The sequence below is a fragment of the Tympanuchus pallidicinctus genome, unplaced genomic scaffold, assembly GCF_026119805.1.
Source record: "Tympanuchus pallidicinctus isolate F22 unplaced genomic scaffold, pur_lepc_1.0 scaffold2, whole genome shotgun sequence".
Taxonomy (NCBI): domain Eukaryota; kingdom Metazoa; phylum Chordata; class Aves; order Galliformes; family Phasianidae; genus Tympanuchus; species Tympanuchus pallidicinctus.
Window position 1 is genome coordinate 34,483,187 of NW_026294721.1, and position 17,607 is coordinate 34,500,793.

Consider the following 17,607-nt stretch of genomic DNA (forward strand, 5'->3'; position numbering starts at 1 on the left):
AAAAATACATGGAGAGATCTAAATATACTGCTCTTTATGTTAGTGTAGGTTTAGCAAGCATGCAGAAAGCTGTCTTGCCAAAGCATGCAAAAACATTTTGGCTTGACTGTACTAGTATCTTTTTCTGATCAAAATAGGTTATTCTTTTGGACATATATTTGCTTATACTGAAAATGCCTGGAAGCATAACAGGAGTAAATTAATTGCATGGTAACAGTTACAGCACTCCCCAAGTTCAAAGGATGCAAAGTCAACAAACAATACAGTAAATGAGAACGTGAAGACAAAAAGTTTCTCTGTATCTTTTTGGCAAGGATGTAAGCTGGCATTGTTGCTCTTGGAATATCATCTTGGACCTCTGCCAGCTGTGCAGCATCTCAAAACATTTTCTGTTTTTGTTTCTTGCCTTTGTAGCAAGTGCTGAGTTTTGCTTGGAGATTTTAGCTTTTAATGAGTGAAAATCTGAGTGAAGTCCAGCTAAAGACTTCAACTTTTTCCTGTAATATCTGCAATATTGAGTTAAATTAAATAGGGCAAAATTGATCTCCAGTCAAGTAAGCTAGAGCTTTTCTGTTGACTGTTAGGTCAATTTTCATGCAACGCCCCTAAATTTTAAGGAAAAGCTTTCCTTTTGCATTAGGATTAACTAATAACTACAAAATCTTCAGTTGTGTAGTGCATGATCCCATTAAAGCCATCTGTAACATCTTGCCTTCAAATTATAATTGGGGTGCATCATTAACAATGAAACTGAATTGCAAATGGTGATTGTAGAGAAAGAAAACTGTACTGACTTCAGTAGGATCAGCATTTCATTTAGAATAATCTTATCTGTAGAAGATCATGGCCTGTGTATGGAGATGCCTATGTAGAATTTTAGTGCGTAAGAAGGATTTTTACTTGTATTTATTGCATTATTTGTGCAGAGGATTAACTTTCAGTTGGGATAAGCATTGTTAAAAGTCAGAAATCCCATAAACTTTAATGAAATCGTACTGCCTGAACATTCAGCTTATTGTGTATGTTCATTGTATTATTTTGTTTTCTATTTATCTATTGAACAGTTTTGTGCCTGCAGTATCCCAAACATGTATGGACAGTTAGTCTGAAAGTATAACGGGGACAAAGAAACGGACTTTGCCAAAGAAATATCAACAGGACTGTCAAAAAGCTACTTAAAATGTTTAAGGTTAGTATCTGGAAAGAAGCATTGGTGTGCTGATGGTCATGTGGGGTGATTGCTTGCTCTCTCCCCTCTGTGATGCTGAACAAGGATGTACCTTGCTTAATGTCACCTGAAGGCAGCAGAAATAGTCAAGGCAGTTTATGGAGTTCTGATAACTGTGTTGGAGTGTGCTGGATTTCTGGAGAGAAAACATCTGTTTTCTAGAAGTGTGAAATGATGTGAAGTTAAATTGCTGATGTTGGTAAATAATTGTGGAGGGCACTAGGCCTATTTTTACAGGCAGTGAGTCCAGGAACCAGTGATCACTTGCCTCCTGAAGAACATGATAGTCCTGTTCCACTCAAGGCTGCACTTAGTCACATTTGTTTCAAAATCAGAATATTTGTGCCTGACACTCACAACAGCATTTTTCTAATATTGTCTTGATACAGGAGCTGATGAATCTACAATTTATAAGTGGCCAAATGCATGTTCTCCATGACAGGGTAGGGATTGGAGCAAATGTAGCAGTTAAGCCAAATAATAAAAGCAGAAAGAAAAGAAGCCAACTTTCCTTCTCTTACTGTCACCTTCAGAAGGCAATTGTCAGAGAGACTTTTCTGTTCAGTGTATATCAAGGTACGGATCTGGTTTAGATTTTTGTGAATAACTTGAGCAGGTGAGTTAGCTTTGATGTCCTGCTTAGTGTGGTGGAAAGACCTATGCTGTAGTCTAGCATACATGCCCCCCAGCTAGGGCAGTACTGCCTGTGCTCCAGCCTTCCAGACTCAGCTGAGGAAGCTTTGGTTTGTTTGCCTCACGGAAGTGGAAAAGGGGATGTAATTTTTTAACTTTTTGTTGTTGTTGTTGTTATTATTATTTCCAGATTAAGCCCAGTAGGTAGATATTATTCAAATTTTAAAAATTACAACTTCAACCACAGATAGAGTATGAGATTAAATGTTATGGCCATTTGAACTCAATGGTAACTACTTCTGCAGACTGTGAAGACTTGGGGTTTGGACAGAAGTGACTTAGCACATTATGGAGGAAGGTGCTTGAACGTGCTTCTGAGGGCGGCTGTTTCCTTTCACTTCTGCCCTGTACCAAAAGAAATGAAAGAAGAAAGAAAAACATAGGAAGAAAGAGAAAGAAAGGTGTGAGAGACAGCTTTCATGTACAACTGAAGGGGTAAGTGGACGAAATACTGGGAGAGTGAGAAGAGAGGAAGGTCACTGTCCCAAAGGACAATGCCAGATGACTACAAGCATAGATTAAGAATTTTGCAGATATGAATTTTATGCTTATTGTTTGATTTTTTTTTAGCATTATTTGCACTGCTTTATTTTCATGACTGTTGGTAAGGGGTCAGATTGCTCTAAAAGCAAATATTTTATTGTATACATATAGTGGGATATTCAGAGACACTGCTGACATTAAACCTACTCAGATCAGTTATGCCAACTGAGATGACAAGAACAAAAAAATCTGAGGATCTCTTACAATTGATATGCAAAAATACCCTCTTGTTTTCCTTCATAATTATAACACATGTGCTTAGGTCTCCTGATGTTGAACAACCCTTTATTGCTTAAATTTATCCAGGTTTCTGTGCTGAATCAAAAATGTTCAGTGTTGAAGAGAATGCTTTGGCTTTTGAATATGGAGAGAAGGAGACATTTCCCATCACTGTGACTAGTCTTTTTGTAAGTAAAATAAATGGTGGCTGCACAGTCATTTCTAACAGAAATTTAAAACCAAACCAACAAAATAACACACAAGCAAAAAACTGTTTTTTTAATTATGATTAGCAGGGAATATGCATAAATGTACATTAGAAACATCTCCATTTGAACACCAGAGAATACTTTTTTCTCCTACAGAATAGCTAAAGAAGTTCAAAAAATACTAAAGTAAACCATCGTTCATGTTTATATGAATTCTATATAACTGAACAATTAGGGCTTCAGATGTTTACTTCAGAACTCTTTGAGTTTTTCTTCACTTTACTGTGTTTATATTCTGTATGTATTCATTCTTGGATTCAAAGGAGTTAAAAATAATATAAGGAAGCCTAGGGTAGGACAGGCGTAAACAAATGTATCTGTCTATGAGAAATGACACTCACATATTTTTCACTGATCCTTGAAAAATTAGATGATCCTCAGACTTACTTTTGGATTTATCTGCCCTGGTTGTGCTAATGTCTTAGGGTATTCCCAAAATACCCCGAAGGAATAAAGTCCTTATTTTATCTCCTTTTTCTTGTAAGAGCAAAGATGAACAAAGTGAAATATCGATTCAATTGCTTAATAAACTGATAAACCTGTAGGAGAAAAATGTTTTCTGCTGCATCATTTGTCATAAATGAAATTATTAAAATTAAAAAACAAACAAACAAACAAAAAAAAAACCCACACAAAAAAACAAAATCCTGGTGGCCTTTGCCAGAAATTGGATAAACACAGTAATCGTAAAACAATTGTTCCTTCAGTCTTCCTAATCTCTGGAGACAACTAAATTAACACAGAAATCAAAGAGCTTTCATTTACCCTGAAGCCAAGTGTTCCTAAAACCACGAAAACTCTTATTGATACAATTTATTGCAGACTGTCCTGAAGCAAAAAAAGTAACTTTGCACATATTTATTTTAATACTTTTGCCCTTTGACTAAAGCTTGCTTTTGACTTGCATGGTCCCATTGAAGAGCAATGCCTGGCAGTAACATACTTACTTAATAGCCTCAGTGCATACTTCATCTCTTTATGCAGAAGCATCATTTTTGTGCACACTGCTGAGAATAAAAACCAAGGTTGATATACCAAAAAGGAAAAACACCACTTACCAATTTTCACTTATGCTCTACAAACAATCTGCATTGAATGTAATGCACAGATCTGTCTTTCATAGAAATGCGCAGCCAAGTAAGTGTGAAACAAAGTTGGAGACGTTTTTAAGATACCCCTAAAGTGCAAAGACAAGCTTTCAGAAAACATTTATCTAATAAATAAATTTGATGAGGAATACTAGAAGAGACAAAACAAAAAAAAGCAGAGGAATTGTAGTTTCAAAATGCACCCAAGTTAGGGAATTGGAATCTGTAGTCCTCTGCAGTCCTCTGCAGACATCCAGAAAGAGCTAATGCCATTCAGAGACACATTCAATCGAATAACACGTGTGAAATGACCCTCACTGAGCCCATTTCTGATCATCCTGTAAATGAGGTATTAAGGAGGTATTCCATGTCTGCCAAGGCTTTGGACTGGAAGTGTTGTCCAAATGCTCCTTGAACTCTGTCAGCTCAGGGCTGTGACCACTGCCCTGGTCCATGCCCACTGCCCTCTGGTAAAGTACCTTTTCCTAACACTTGTCCTGACCCTCCCTTGACATGGCTCAATAATGTTCCATCACTGTAGGCTGCCATGAGACCTCCACTCAGCTTTCTTTGCTCTGGGCTAAGCAAACCAAGATGCCTCAGTCATTCCTCATAGATCTTCCCTCCTGACTCTTCAACATCTTCACAGCTCTCCCTTGGACATTTTCTAATAGTTTCACATCATTCATATATTGTGGCCTCAAACCCACATACAGCACTCCAGGTGAGGCCACACAGTCTAGAGCAGAGTGGGACAGTCCCTCTTCTTGCCTGGTGGCAGCACTAGACCTGATGCATCTCAGGGTATGTTGGCCTTTTTGGCTGCCAAGGCACAATGCTGACACTCGTTCAACTTCCTATCACTCAGAAACCTCAAAGATCTTTCTGTGGGGCTGTCACTAGCCTGTTGTCCCTTTGTACATTTACTGAGGCTTGAGGCTATAAACTAACATTTCTGGAATCAGGATTCTCCAAAGTGTTTCTAACAAAATACTCCATCACTTCTTGTCACTTTTTATTCAGTGTAAGTAAGACAATTTCTGAGATCAACAATGAAAAGCAATACATAAAATCTAAGACAAATGATCATAAGTGGCCCTGCCAAGAAACTAGATCATATATAATTTAATGGACGTAGAAGGTCATTCTAAATGCATTAAATAAAAAATCACATTACAGACAGCCAAAGCAGATCCTTATGTCGTTGTGATATTGAGATGGAGAGATAACAAAATTGAGAATAATTTAAAAGGGAAAACAAAACATGCAATGTGTTTTGGAATGTATTTTGCTAACTTTCTTTAGGGTTACATCTTAACAACAAAACAAAAACAGTGGTTATTTGGCAGATAAGCTGACAAATGCCTGCAAAGTTTTTACAAAATTTAAGTGCTTGGCAAACGGAAAACCACACCTTTCTACAGCAGTGTCATGCTAGGCACCACAGTATGAAACACCACAGTCATCCATCACTATCAGGACTCCTGAATTCATCCTGTTTTGGAGTACACAACAATAATTCAGATTGAGATTAAGGATAGCATTTAATAAGGGAAGAGGAATGAATGCTATCATCTGCATTCAATATTGGCAGAGTAAACACAAGAGAGCAGTGACTCTTTTATCTCCTTAAAGAGTTGAAAATGTGTGTGTGCATTTTCATAGTATTATTCGCACAGAATTTGTGTATCCATTTTCAATCACATGGGAATTTTTAATATATTTTTTCTTAGCAATATTTGAAAATGTCTCCTACAAATAAACTTGGCATGCTTCCATGTCGAACTATTATGGTTATTTTAATTATGCAGAAAATTGAAGCTGATAGTGCTATTTTACATGGTGTCAAGACATTAAAGTAAGCTATGTAGAATATAATCGAAATTGCAAGCACTGTGCTTTTTTGCTGTCACTGCAGAAATGGAACTGAAATGGAACTTTCCAAAAGTCCACCACTTTGCAGCAACTGGTGTCCTCTGCGAGAGGGAGGCACAATGTTGGAATTTTTCTATAGAAGGTATGTAAATGCAAAGCAACCTGAGAGTAGTAAGTACCAACGTGCTCCCAGTGCAGATTTAAAAGCCAGACTTCACTTGCACTGCCTGTGCTGCCGTGTGTGGTGTTTTTTGGAGAAAGCATTTTAAAAGATCAAAAAATTCACAAGAGCATACACCCTGCTGCCTTTTACTGCTCTGGAGCAGGGCTGAATGTGAAGGACTCTTTCAAGCATCTCTATTTCACCTCACATGTTTGGGGGATAGAAGATGATGTTTCCTTGTAGATTTCTTTGCCCTGAACACAATAGACTTATCCCTGTGAACAACAAAAGACAAAGCTTTTAGTGATGCTCTTGATAGTATAACTTGAAGAAGGAGCTGTACTTTTCTGCCATATTTATTGCAGCAATTCTCCTTACTGCAAATAAAAACATTTTGTAAGATTTCCCTATTTTCCTTAACTCTCACTGATTTCAGGCAGTCTCACTTCCAGTAGTCTTCATCAACGTGAAGTGTGTTTCTCTTCATTTGCACAAGAACTGCATAAATGTATTTCTGCCTTCATTTGAAGGAAATCTTGGCATCAACCAACTCACGTAAGGCATATATCTCTTCCTGTGCAATACATTTTTGTCTTTCCCTCCCATTTAGTGGTTTCCAGATCACTCAGTTCCTCTGAATTGTCCTGTGGCACTCACAATGGGTCTGTCTTGGAGCTATCCACTGAGACAGATGCTTTTAAAACCTTGGAGAATCAGATGTCTTCCTGTTAGGGCAATTTCTGCTTGAGTTAACTAGTCTATTTCCATGTTTTTCTCAGCTTAAGGGTCTGCCAAGTGCTAGGAGCCTACATTTCATTTAATTTTAGAATCTTCAAAATATTCAGCATGCACCAAAAACTAAAGAGTAATTCACATCTCACGGTTTCCATATAAGTGGAATGATGCACTAAAACTGAGAAACATTTTTTGAAAGTGATACGATAAATTATTTCTACAGTTTACTAAGATATCTGTTAGTCTAGAATTAGTTCCCTATAGACTATAGATTGACTATATTTTCTTTCCTCAATGAGATTTATTTTTCCACAACACATGCTGTTTGGAACTGTGATGTAAGTTCAATTTTTAGCAAGTTTGCAGATGAAAGTAAAATCTGAATCTGTTGCTTGTACCTGAAAAAGCATCTCTAATATAAACATTGCTGTGTAAGTGAATAGTGCTAAGAAAGTATAAGAGAGAATATTTAAAGTTACTGTATTATATTATGGTAGTTAAAGTTTTTCTACGTGTGAACATCTCCCTTAAGCAAATAGCGCTGTGATGAAAAATGATTGTTTCATTTCTGAATTTCGAGCTGGCAAGCTATAATCATTCTATCAGATTTTCTCACAACGTCAGATTGAATTTATTGTTTCCAGTACACTGGGAAGCGTGAGACTTATGTGAGCCAGTGTGAGATGAGGTGCCAGAGAAAAAGTTCAAAATCACTCAGATGGAACAACTTTTAAGATGGGCTGTGATTTTCAGTATCTAAAAAGATAAAATGTTTGCTTCCTGAAATTAGCATTTGAATTTCTCTATGAAGCAATGGGAAGGGCTACATTTAACTTATCATGATGTCCATTGCTCAGAAAATTCAAGAACTTCTGGTAGTATTTTAAGAAACTCGAATAAATGTCAAAGAGCATACAATTTATACAATTGGTGCTCTGAAAGTAATGTCTCCTCTTTTATTATGTTGGCCTATGACATCAGAGGTGGATGCTGGTGGTTTGGCAGTAGAGGTTGAACCTTCTCCATCACATGTTGTTTCCATGTGACAAATAGCAGCAGAGTGGCAGACTGACAGAATGGCATCTGAAGCAAAGGTGTGTCACTGAATTCCTCCATGCAGGAGAAAATGGTCTCCTTCAGCTAAAAATATATCTTTTATCAATTATAAAAATAATTTTAATCTTTAAAATTTTTAACAAACCTTGCATAAATTAAGAAGAAGAATGAGAAAAAGCAATGTGATATTTCCCAGAGATCTACAGAGCAATATTCTATACTGTTTCTTTCTTCTGAGCTTTCAAGGAAAATAAAATAACATTGAGGAGATCCATTTTCTATGGAAACCCATAAACAGGCTAGCCACTACTAAAATACAATTGAAAAAAAGAAACATAGTTTTCCATTTACAAGAGATTGTTCAAAAGGCAACTGACTGCATCAACTTTTCTCTCTCACAGTTCTGATGACAGTACTAAATGTAACCTCAAGAACCACTTGGGATTTTCTTAATATTTCTTTGACAAAGAGCTATTTTTTTTGTCGGCATAGAAAGTGAAATACACATAGGCAGTAGGAGCATGGAGGAGTTTATCCTTATGTTATTTCTGGTATAAGCAAGGAGGCTCGCAAGCTTTGTTTGTCTGGATGCTATCAGTGAGGATGGTGGTGGTGGTGGCAACAGCAGCTCCTGACCTGCCAATCCCTCTCAGAGAGGGACAGCTATTTCTCAAGCAAACACATAGTTTACCTGCACTGTATGTGCATTATATAGTCAACTCCTTCCAAAATATCTTACCCAGTATGCCTATGTGTGACAGCAGATGTCCTGTGCAAGGGCAGCTGAGTGTAATTGGAAAGTTTTGTTTTCTATCATATAGCATGATAGTATGTTTGTGCCTTTGAAATGTGGGATAGAAACACAGCAGTCCTGTCCATGATCTCTAAAGCTAAAATCCTAAGTTAGTGTCACCTGTGTTAACTCTTGGCATTGCACTTACAGCCAATACTGTACCACTGTTTACAGAGCACACTCCAGTACAGCATGTACAATCCAGAGCTGAGATTTCCTGAGGAGAAAGTGCCCAATGATGGAATTTTACTTTCCATGTGTGGACGACTGAAGGACACTTTGAAAAGCCTTCTATCAATATTAGAGGATACTCGAAAGAGTTTAGAATCTGCTTCCGTAAGTTGCTCAGAAATCCATTTAGTTTAAAATAGAAAGTAACAGAGCAGGAATGTAATGCTGGTCAGGTGGAGTAGACTAGCTTCTTGCCTGGTCTTCTTGCTACCTCTGCACTCACTGCAGAAATTGTGTCTCTTCCTTTGTCCAAAGTCAGAGGAAGGACCAGGCAGGGGGCCAAAGCTCAGTGTAGCTGGCTTGTATTCACATATGAAATTCATCTGATGGCAGCTTTCCTCTGCGGTAAGCTTTGAGATGAGGAGGAGACAGATGTGAGAGAACATGTGAAGGCTGGCACTGAGTTTGAGACGAGGAGCCACAGGCTGTCAGTGGTGCCGCTGGTAAGTCTGGGAACCATGTGCTCTTTAAGCAGTAATAAGTCACTGGGTTTAATATTCATTTTAGGTTTAAATACCACAACAACTAATACCAATATGCATTATGCAAAATTGCCACAGTAACTGCAGGCTTCAAAACAAAGATAAACAATGCTATTTTCCTTTACTTATTTTTTATACAATTATATAAAATAAGATTGATAATGCCTGCTGACATTTTCTTCCTTAAAATTCTAGGCCAATATTGTGCTACTAACGAGATTTCAAAAGCAGGAGATGAAAATAATAAATTAAAAGCAATCTTTGCATATTTAGCTTTCCATTTCAGAAATCTCTGTATTTATCTACATGGTCTTCTACTTTTATTATCTTTTACTTTGTCTCTCTCTAATCTCATTATTATATCTTAATTCTAACCTGTTCTGCTTTTCGCAGTAAAGCTTGCTGTAATCTTTTCTGATAACATTAGCATGGGAAAACATTTTTATCAAATGGATAATAACAAAATAAATTACTTTTGCTCATTCTGCAATAAGTAATATGATCTAAAGTTCATGATGTTGGGGGCTGAGGCTGTAAAACAAGATGTTACAATTCATGATTAGCTTTCTAAATAATGAATACTGAATCAAATGTAAGTCATAGCTTCAAAACTCTTGAGTTTTCAGAATTCAGGATCAATAAAAAGCCCAGGTTTATCATGTCCGACTACTTATCCAAGAGGCTGACTGCTAATTGCTTTGGTCTTTATCACATTTCAAAATGGAGCTGTTCTTTTTGAGGTCTTCACCTGCAGAAATATATATTACTGCAAAATACCACCAAAACAGAGATTACCACTTAAGATTTCTTTGCCATTTCTTAACACAAGAGGAAATAGCAGTCCATCAGAAAGGGGATAGGCAGTTAAAGCATCTTATTCCTTCTTTTCACTGGTCTTGGATTAACCTGTTTGACATTTTAGATCATTCTGATATGTCTGCTTATTTTAGTGGAATCCCAGCAATGTGAAGTTACAGCAATGCAGAGCTGAGCCAAAACCCAGCTGTTTGTATGATCTTTTTAACTGTTTATCTCATTGGGAATTGCCATCTCCTGCCAAATCAGATGTGATTCAAAGGACATTTAGAAACGGATGTGATTATTTAGACATGTCCAGACAATCATTTAACTCGTGCAATGTGAAAATGTAAGTTTTGCTCACTTGCATGATATGCTATTGGCCTTGCGAGGGCTAGCCTATATTTGAAGGCATTTCATTGCATTCTCTTTTTTTTCCTTTTTTCTTTTTTTCTTTCTGATAAGAAATGTTATCTGCAATGAATTTTGGTATATTACTCAGAGAAGCCATATGAGCTCTCAGTCTGGAACTGTGTGACTTGGATGCCTTGCCCATACAAATCAACTGCAAGTTTTTTGTACGCTGTTCCAGAAACACTGGCCTTACTGGACATCATCTGTTCATTTGCAGCAAATCCAATATATCTTCTAAACACTGGGCTAACTGCCCGTGGGTTACGTGCTGCATTAGATGCATACTTTAATCTTGTATATCCCTAACAGGAAGACGCTAACCTGTAGAGAAGTAGGACAAGAAAAAGACTGTCACCCTGAATTTCAGGATTAATTCAATGATCTTTTTATCATCCCAGTTTATGTTTTCTTCGATTTTTGCTTTTTCTTAAATTTTTGATTTTTACTTTTGTCAATCTTGCCACATTTAACATCCAATTTTTTAATACTCTGTCTTTTCCAGGCTGCTTCTGGTTCAGCTCACCTAACAGTTGTCAGATATAGCATGATTTTTTTAACTTTAGCATCTCGTTCCATTTACCATCATTCCTAATTGCTATATGAAGGTGAATTCCCACCTGAAATAGAGATTTGGTATCCAGGCCAAGAGAAGCAATCACCTGTGTCTACATTTCATAGTGTCAGGTGATATTTTATACACAGTTGTTTTCACAGACCTCACAGATCACTTGCAGTACAATATTTGGGGAGCTGGAAGCCTGACTTAATGATCACTGCTCATGCACATGGTTGCTGGAAAATCATTCATGAATATTGAATCCAATTATTATGAACAGGTGCAACCAAGTAACTACATTTCATGCTCACTGAGATATCACAAACACTTAAATTTGATAAAGTTAATACACAAATATATACTCTGGTACACAACAATAACTTCATGTACATTCATGAGAATGCAAATATAATGATCATGATTCTCAGTTTTGAGGTTGTGATCAAGATTCATTTGCAGTAATTTTAAACAATTATTTCACCTCATTGCTTAATTCTTTCTACAGCTGTGAATTCAATAAGGGGAGAAAGAAAATAGCTTGTGGTAATCCCTTTCATACTGAAAGCTGTAACTCGTTTAGGTCTCTGGGAGAAAGAAAGGAAGTGATTGGTGCTTTCTGAAAATCTTTCTGAGCTGCATTGTTCTGGTATTTCCAGTAGTAGGTATTTCCTTTTTCAACTGGTACCAGGTCCCAGGCTCCTTCTGGAACTTGAATGAGTCAGTCATGGGCACATACCTGAGCATGTACTCACAGTATATGCTCAAGTCTATTGGTTATACACTTTTGACAGCAACTATGTTTTCAATCATATGGAAAAGCATAGCAGCTTGTAGGTAGTCAAAGCCAGTTCACAGAACTCTGGTGCCACCTTTGTCAATCCAGCCCCACCAGGAACTTTTTAGAATCCAATTAAAAAATATGGAGATGGCTCCAAAAGTAATGCCTCCTAATTTATTATGTTGGCCCATGACATCAGAGGCTAATGCTGCCAGTATGGCAGTAGAGGTTGAACCTTCCCACCAATATTCCATCATATTTTGTTGCATCTGTGTGACAGTTGGCAGCAAAGAGGCAGTCTGACAAAATAGTATCCGACATGGAAGTGCATCTGTAGCAAAGAGATGTCACTGAATAATTCATCTATGCAGGAAAAAATGGCACCCATTGGCAATTGTCAATGCTTGTTGAATGTTTCTGGGTAACAACACGTGGATGTGAGCGCAGTGAGGTGGTGGGTGGTGCATTTCAGCAGTGTTGACAGTGACAGTCAGCTCCACTGGTGCAGATGTTTACGAGTGCAGTATGAAGGCTCTTGTTCATTGCGGGCATAGCTAATGTTAGTGACAATGTTGAAAAATAGTATTTTGTAGCCGAAAATTTGCTCTATCAAATAGAGTTGTTGTATTCTTTGTATCTGTTGCAGTTTCTGTGGACATAAATAGGAGTTCTTACTTTCAGAGAGACCTACATATCTTTCATCACTGCAGAAACCAGAATGTAAGAACTGGCATGAGAAAACCATGTCTGATTTCCTATCCAAATTATATTTAATTTCCCAGGATTGTCCTTTATCTTGCATAATTCTTCCTGCAATCTATGTACCAAAAGAAAAGATGCATATCCTTTTTTAGCCTTCTGCTGAAGATAACTTCCTGTCTTTCAGAATGACTTTCTTTTATACCTAAAAATCCTTTATCTGCATGTATTCTCATAGTTTGTATTCTTTCCTGAGCTAGGATACCACAGACCTAACCAGTGTTGTTCAACTCCATTAATGCTTTTTGATTTGGAAGCACAAATGGTGAGTTGCCTCCACTGCTCTGCTGTGATTGCACATTGCGTTCACAAGGGAAAAATGTCCTTATGAAAATTGGTCTCATTATTTTTATGCTTCATAGTTTCCAATAAAACAATTTTCACCAGAAATGGGACTGTTGTACATCACTGAGCAGAAAAGGAAATGTTCAGCAACCTGATAACCTTGCAGAAATTGTTGTTGCTGACCTGAGCCCTGAGCTGAAACTTAAAATGATAACAGCAATAATAATAACAATACTATTAATCTCTAATGACTTTAGAAAATACTTCTTCCTGTTTAGAGAAATTCTGTGTACTGAATCTTTGAATTCCATCCTCAGTATTCACTTGGGTTTCTGTATATAATGATTCCTTATATATTTATCAAAAGTCATCTTCATCAATTCAATCTTCTGTCTGTTGGGCAATATTCTCCCTCATTATTTCCAAGGTGATGGCAGGGCACTTTGCAATTGGCCTTCAGTGAGATCTGCTAACAAAATCTCTCTCTCCTTTCATATTTTTCTTTAACAGCAAGGAATAAAAAAAGGCATTTGAGTATTCCATAACCTAGACAAGGACTGAAAGTGGCCTGAATATGTCTGGAATAATAGAGACCAATTTTTTATTAGTTCTGGTTATGTAAAACCAAAGATAATTAGGATTTCCTCCAAAACTTTAAAATTAAAAAAGGAAGAGATTATTAAAGTCTATCTAAATGGTCAGATTAAGGTTTGCTCCTCAAGTTTTTAGCTTTGGCACTTCTTTAAGCAATGTGGAAATGTAGACTATGAGTAACTGGGATATGCAGCACAGAATGGTACTTAGAGGTTGAATTCATACTCCTACCCAAATCAACATACGCATGTGCACGCTCATTTTGCATTTGACTCAGACAAGGACAGGAATTCACTTCAAAGTGTTAATACTGCCTACTTACCAGGAGGGTGACTTGGAGAACAACCATTTGCCTTTCTTATGTTTAGTGGGCATCCGCTGGGCAGATGTAGGATAACATATTTTAGATTAAGCCTTGTGTAACTGCTTAGAAGATGCTGTGTCTTATTTACATTTTACCATCTCTCAAGGAGAATGTAATGCTATTATCCATATGTCATCTGCTTATTGTTCTTGAATAATGCATACAAGATTCGTGACTTCCCACTGTGGTACTTCATACTCACGTTGCTGTAATATTACATCCATTTAAAGCTGCACTAATGTAGTGGCAAATAAGGCTATCCATACGTTCAGCATGTCTTTTCTATCCATAAAGAGAAGCCAAGTCACAGATGGTTTTTACAGTGTTATAATTAATAATCATGGTATCATGTTAGTGTCATCTTAACATAATAAAAAAGTGGATCTATAAATTGTTTTCAGCTTTTTCACAACATTTACAATGACTTTTTGTAGCTTTTCCCAGCAGCGGGATCTCTGACAGTAACATTTTTTGAGCTGCATTCACAAAGAATAATTTCAGGTTAATGATTTTTTTCTTGGATACTATTTGTGAAGTGGCATCATTAATTTTTTTCTATCTATCATTTTTTAGTCTAGTTCTTTATAGAGCTAGATTTTTAAAGCAAAAATCTTACCTTTTCTTTCTTAGATTTCCAAGCAAATATACTTTGCAAAACATAGTGTGTTACATCATTCCTCTGCTGGCCTGAATTTTGAACATCCTAAGGTGAATGTCATTTCCAAGTCTCAGCACCATAATATCTATGTGGGCAGCCCAAACCTGGATTGATACAGAAATACTACCTGTTCTTTTGAGGTTACCTTTACTACCAATTCTGTAAAGCCATGGAGGAATATACAGTATGGGCATTGGTGAACTGTATCATTGTATGAGTATGTATTTTCTTCAGTGATTTGTGGTGTTTCCTGTTCTTTCTCTTTGCTGAAAAGACATGGGTATGTTTCTAATTGAGCTCATGTTCGGTCTTTTTTTTTTTTTTAAATCTGGATAAGATTATACCAAGAGTAGATGCAGCTCTAAAACACTGCTCTTTCTGTAACCTCTAAAAGCACATTCGAAGTTCCCTTTTAATCTGGGTTTCCCTCAGTCTTGTTCCCACTCACAGGGACAAACCCTATAGAGGGGCTCTGTATTACCATCTTGATCTTGACAGTAACTGGCAGTGAAATGGCATACTGGGATATGTTAAGGGTGGAGATATCCTAGCAGTTTATTTCAAAACCTCAAGTCAAATTTCATTCAAGTTCTTTTTTTGAGAATGGTGAAGATTCAGCATATTCCCAGATTCACCTGGCTGTTGAGGAGCCCAGCCATTGTACGTTACAGGCATGCTGGAGGGAATGTACTCTTCAAGAATAGTTATGTAATTTGATTTTCTTACCTAAACACATGTACTGTTTCCTACTCAGAAAAGAGTAAATATATTTTTATGCACAATAGCTGTAAATTACCTGATGTCTTCTGCTATTCTAAATCGGAGTTCTTTGTTGCAATAAAATGCACAAGGAACAAGAAAATATTTACAGTCATATTGTTGTATATTTCAGAAAAAGTCTCTTGCAGTGGCCCAAAGAGATGATATCTGGAGAGTCTAAGGCTACAAGCTTAATGCGTGCCTGGTCTCTCCCAAGCTCCAGTCCTTGTTTTATTGGAAATTTACTGAATCACCATGAAGATTTGAGTTTAGTAAGTACTGATGTCTTCTGATGTATGTCTCTTTGGTTGCTGTTTGAATCCATGGAAGCTTTCAACATCAGCCTGTTGGTGGTGGTACATTCAATGAGGTAAGTACATCTCCTTTTTCAATGATTAGTGTTATAATTTCATCTAGAGATGTTTAGTTTTTAAACTGTGGAAAACAGTGAATCACTGTTCCTAGAGATTTTCTTAATCAAGAGTCCTAGTCCATTCTGTTGTACTGTTCCTTATCCTGGTCATCTTTGATCTTTGTAGTCATATTAATTTTACTACAAAGAACACATCAGCTAAACCTGCAATAATACTATAGACACATATGAAATATGTGTTTGTTTCATTTTTCCAAGATATTTTAAAATTCTTTTGTCTATTATTCAAAGGCAACAACATATATTCAAAAAATGCAATGTATTTTTGGATTTTAGCAATTTTGACAGGGCATTTCAAAAACTGTTCTGTTCTGGAGGGCACCTTTGCAGATTCAGTTATGCAGTCAGTGCCACTGATGAGTAATCTTAAGTGACTAGAAACTTGGCACCTGCCTTGATCCACCACTATTTTTCAGATATCACATTGATCACTTTTACAGTCTGTTATAAAGAAAGCTTAAACTGAGCTTTTCACAGACTCAGAAATGCTTATAGTGAATATCCCCAATCACTTTTCAAGAGCATCCCATCAAGTTCAGTTGATAAAGATGAGATTAACCTATTATGGATGCCATTTTTCTAAAACACTGATATTTTCATTTGTCAGTTAACGCTGGTGAGAAACAGGTTTGACCTTTAGGACAGGAATATGTGAGAAGTTGTCAAAATGGATCAGGAGCTCACATAAAATAATGCAATACAGCATTACCAGGACTCCAGAGTTCACTGATCCTTATGGTATTCCAGAAAACCCCTTCCTTCTAGAAACATCAGTGGCAAACACCATCAAATAACCACTTTGCTTAAAGATGAGGGCTGCTCTGAAAGTAACACCTCCTGTTTTATTATGTTGGCCCATGACATCAGGGAACAGATGTTAGTGGTACGGCAGTAGAGGTTGAACTTTCCCACCACCAGTATTCCATTACATGTTGTTGCCGTGTGACAGATGGCAGCAGAAGGGCAGTCTGATAGAATGGCATCTGACATGGAAGTGCATGTGAAGCAAGGGAGTGTCACTGTTAATTCATCCATATGGAAACAATGGCACCCATTGACATTGATCAGTGCTTGCTGAATGTTTCTGGAGACCAAACACTGGATGTGAGCACAGTGAGGTGGTGGGTGGTGCACTTCAGCTGCGGTGACAGTGACAGTGGGTCACCTCTGCTAATGCAAATTTTTACAATGTGGCATGCAGGCTCTTGTTCACTGCAGGTAAAAACGCATAGCTAATGTTGGTGACAGTGTTGAAAAATAGTGTTTTGTAGCTCAGAATTTTCTCTGTCAAATAGTGTTATTGTTCTCTTTGTATCTGTTTTAGTTTGAAAATGAATAGGAGGCATTTCATTCAGGATGAACTATTTTAGCATACTTGCAAGGAAGGGGCTAATGAAACAGTGACTGACGTATGCAAAGCATTCCAGCTGCCAATATGGAGCAAGTCTGACTTTCTACAGTTATGGCACTTCAGCCTTTGTTGTTTTCATATTTGGGACTGAGGGCTGCTGAGTGACATACATTATGAGTTTATAGAGTAAGTTAACAAACTGGAGCTTTCATATTGTCTTGCTATCCTTTTTCTCACGTATTATCAGTACTAAGTGAAAATGTTTTACTTCTTTTGTCTTGACTTTCACCTATGAAAATAAGGTCCCAGTCTCAAGTTTTCATAAATTACAAATATGCATTCACAGCAGAGTGACTGAGTTTAGAAGAGACCTCTGGAGGTCTTCTTGTCCAAAACCCCTGCTCAAACAGGATCACCTAAAGCCAACTACACAGGTCCAAGTCTAGATGGCTTTAGAATAACTCAAAGAATGAAGACTACACA

General features: G+C 37.1%; 1 long non-coding RNA gene across 2 annotated transcripts in view; it reads left to right on the top strand.

The window, feature by feature from the left end:
- The window catches only part of LOC128080175 (uncharacterized), a 98,680-nt gene that overhangs the window by 70,781 nt on the left and 10,292 nt on the right, over window positions 1-17,607 (top strand). For both annotated transcript variants that reach the window (XR_008206527.1, XR_008206526.1), the window contains exons 9-14: window positions 1,065-1,189; window positions 2,167-2,356; window positions 2,771-2,871; window positions 5,959-6,086; window positions 6,515-9,336; window positions 15,474-15,612. This is a non-coding gene — a long non-coding RNA (uncharacterized LOC128080175). The remainder of the gene's footprint in view (window positions 1-1,064; window positions 1,190-2,166; window positions 2,357-2,770; window positions 2,872-5,958; window positions 6,087-6,514; window positions 9,337-15,473; window positions 15,613-17,607) is intronic.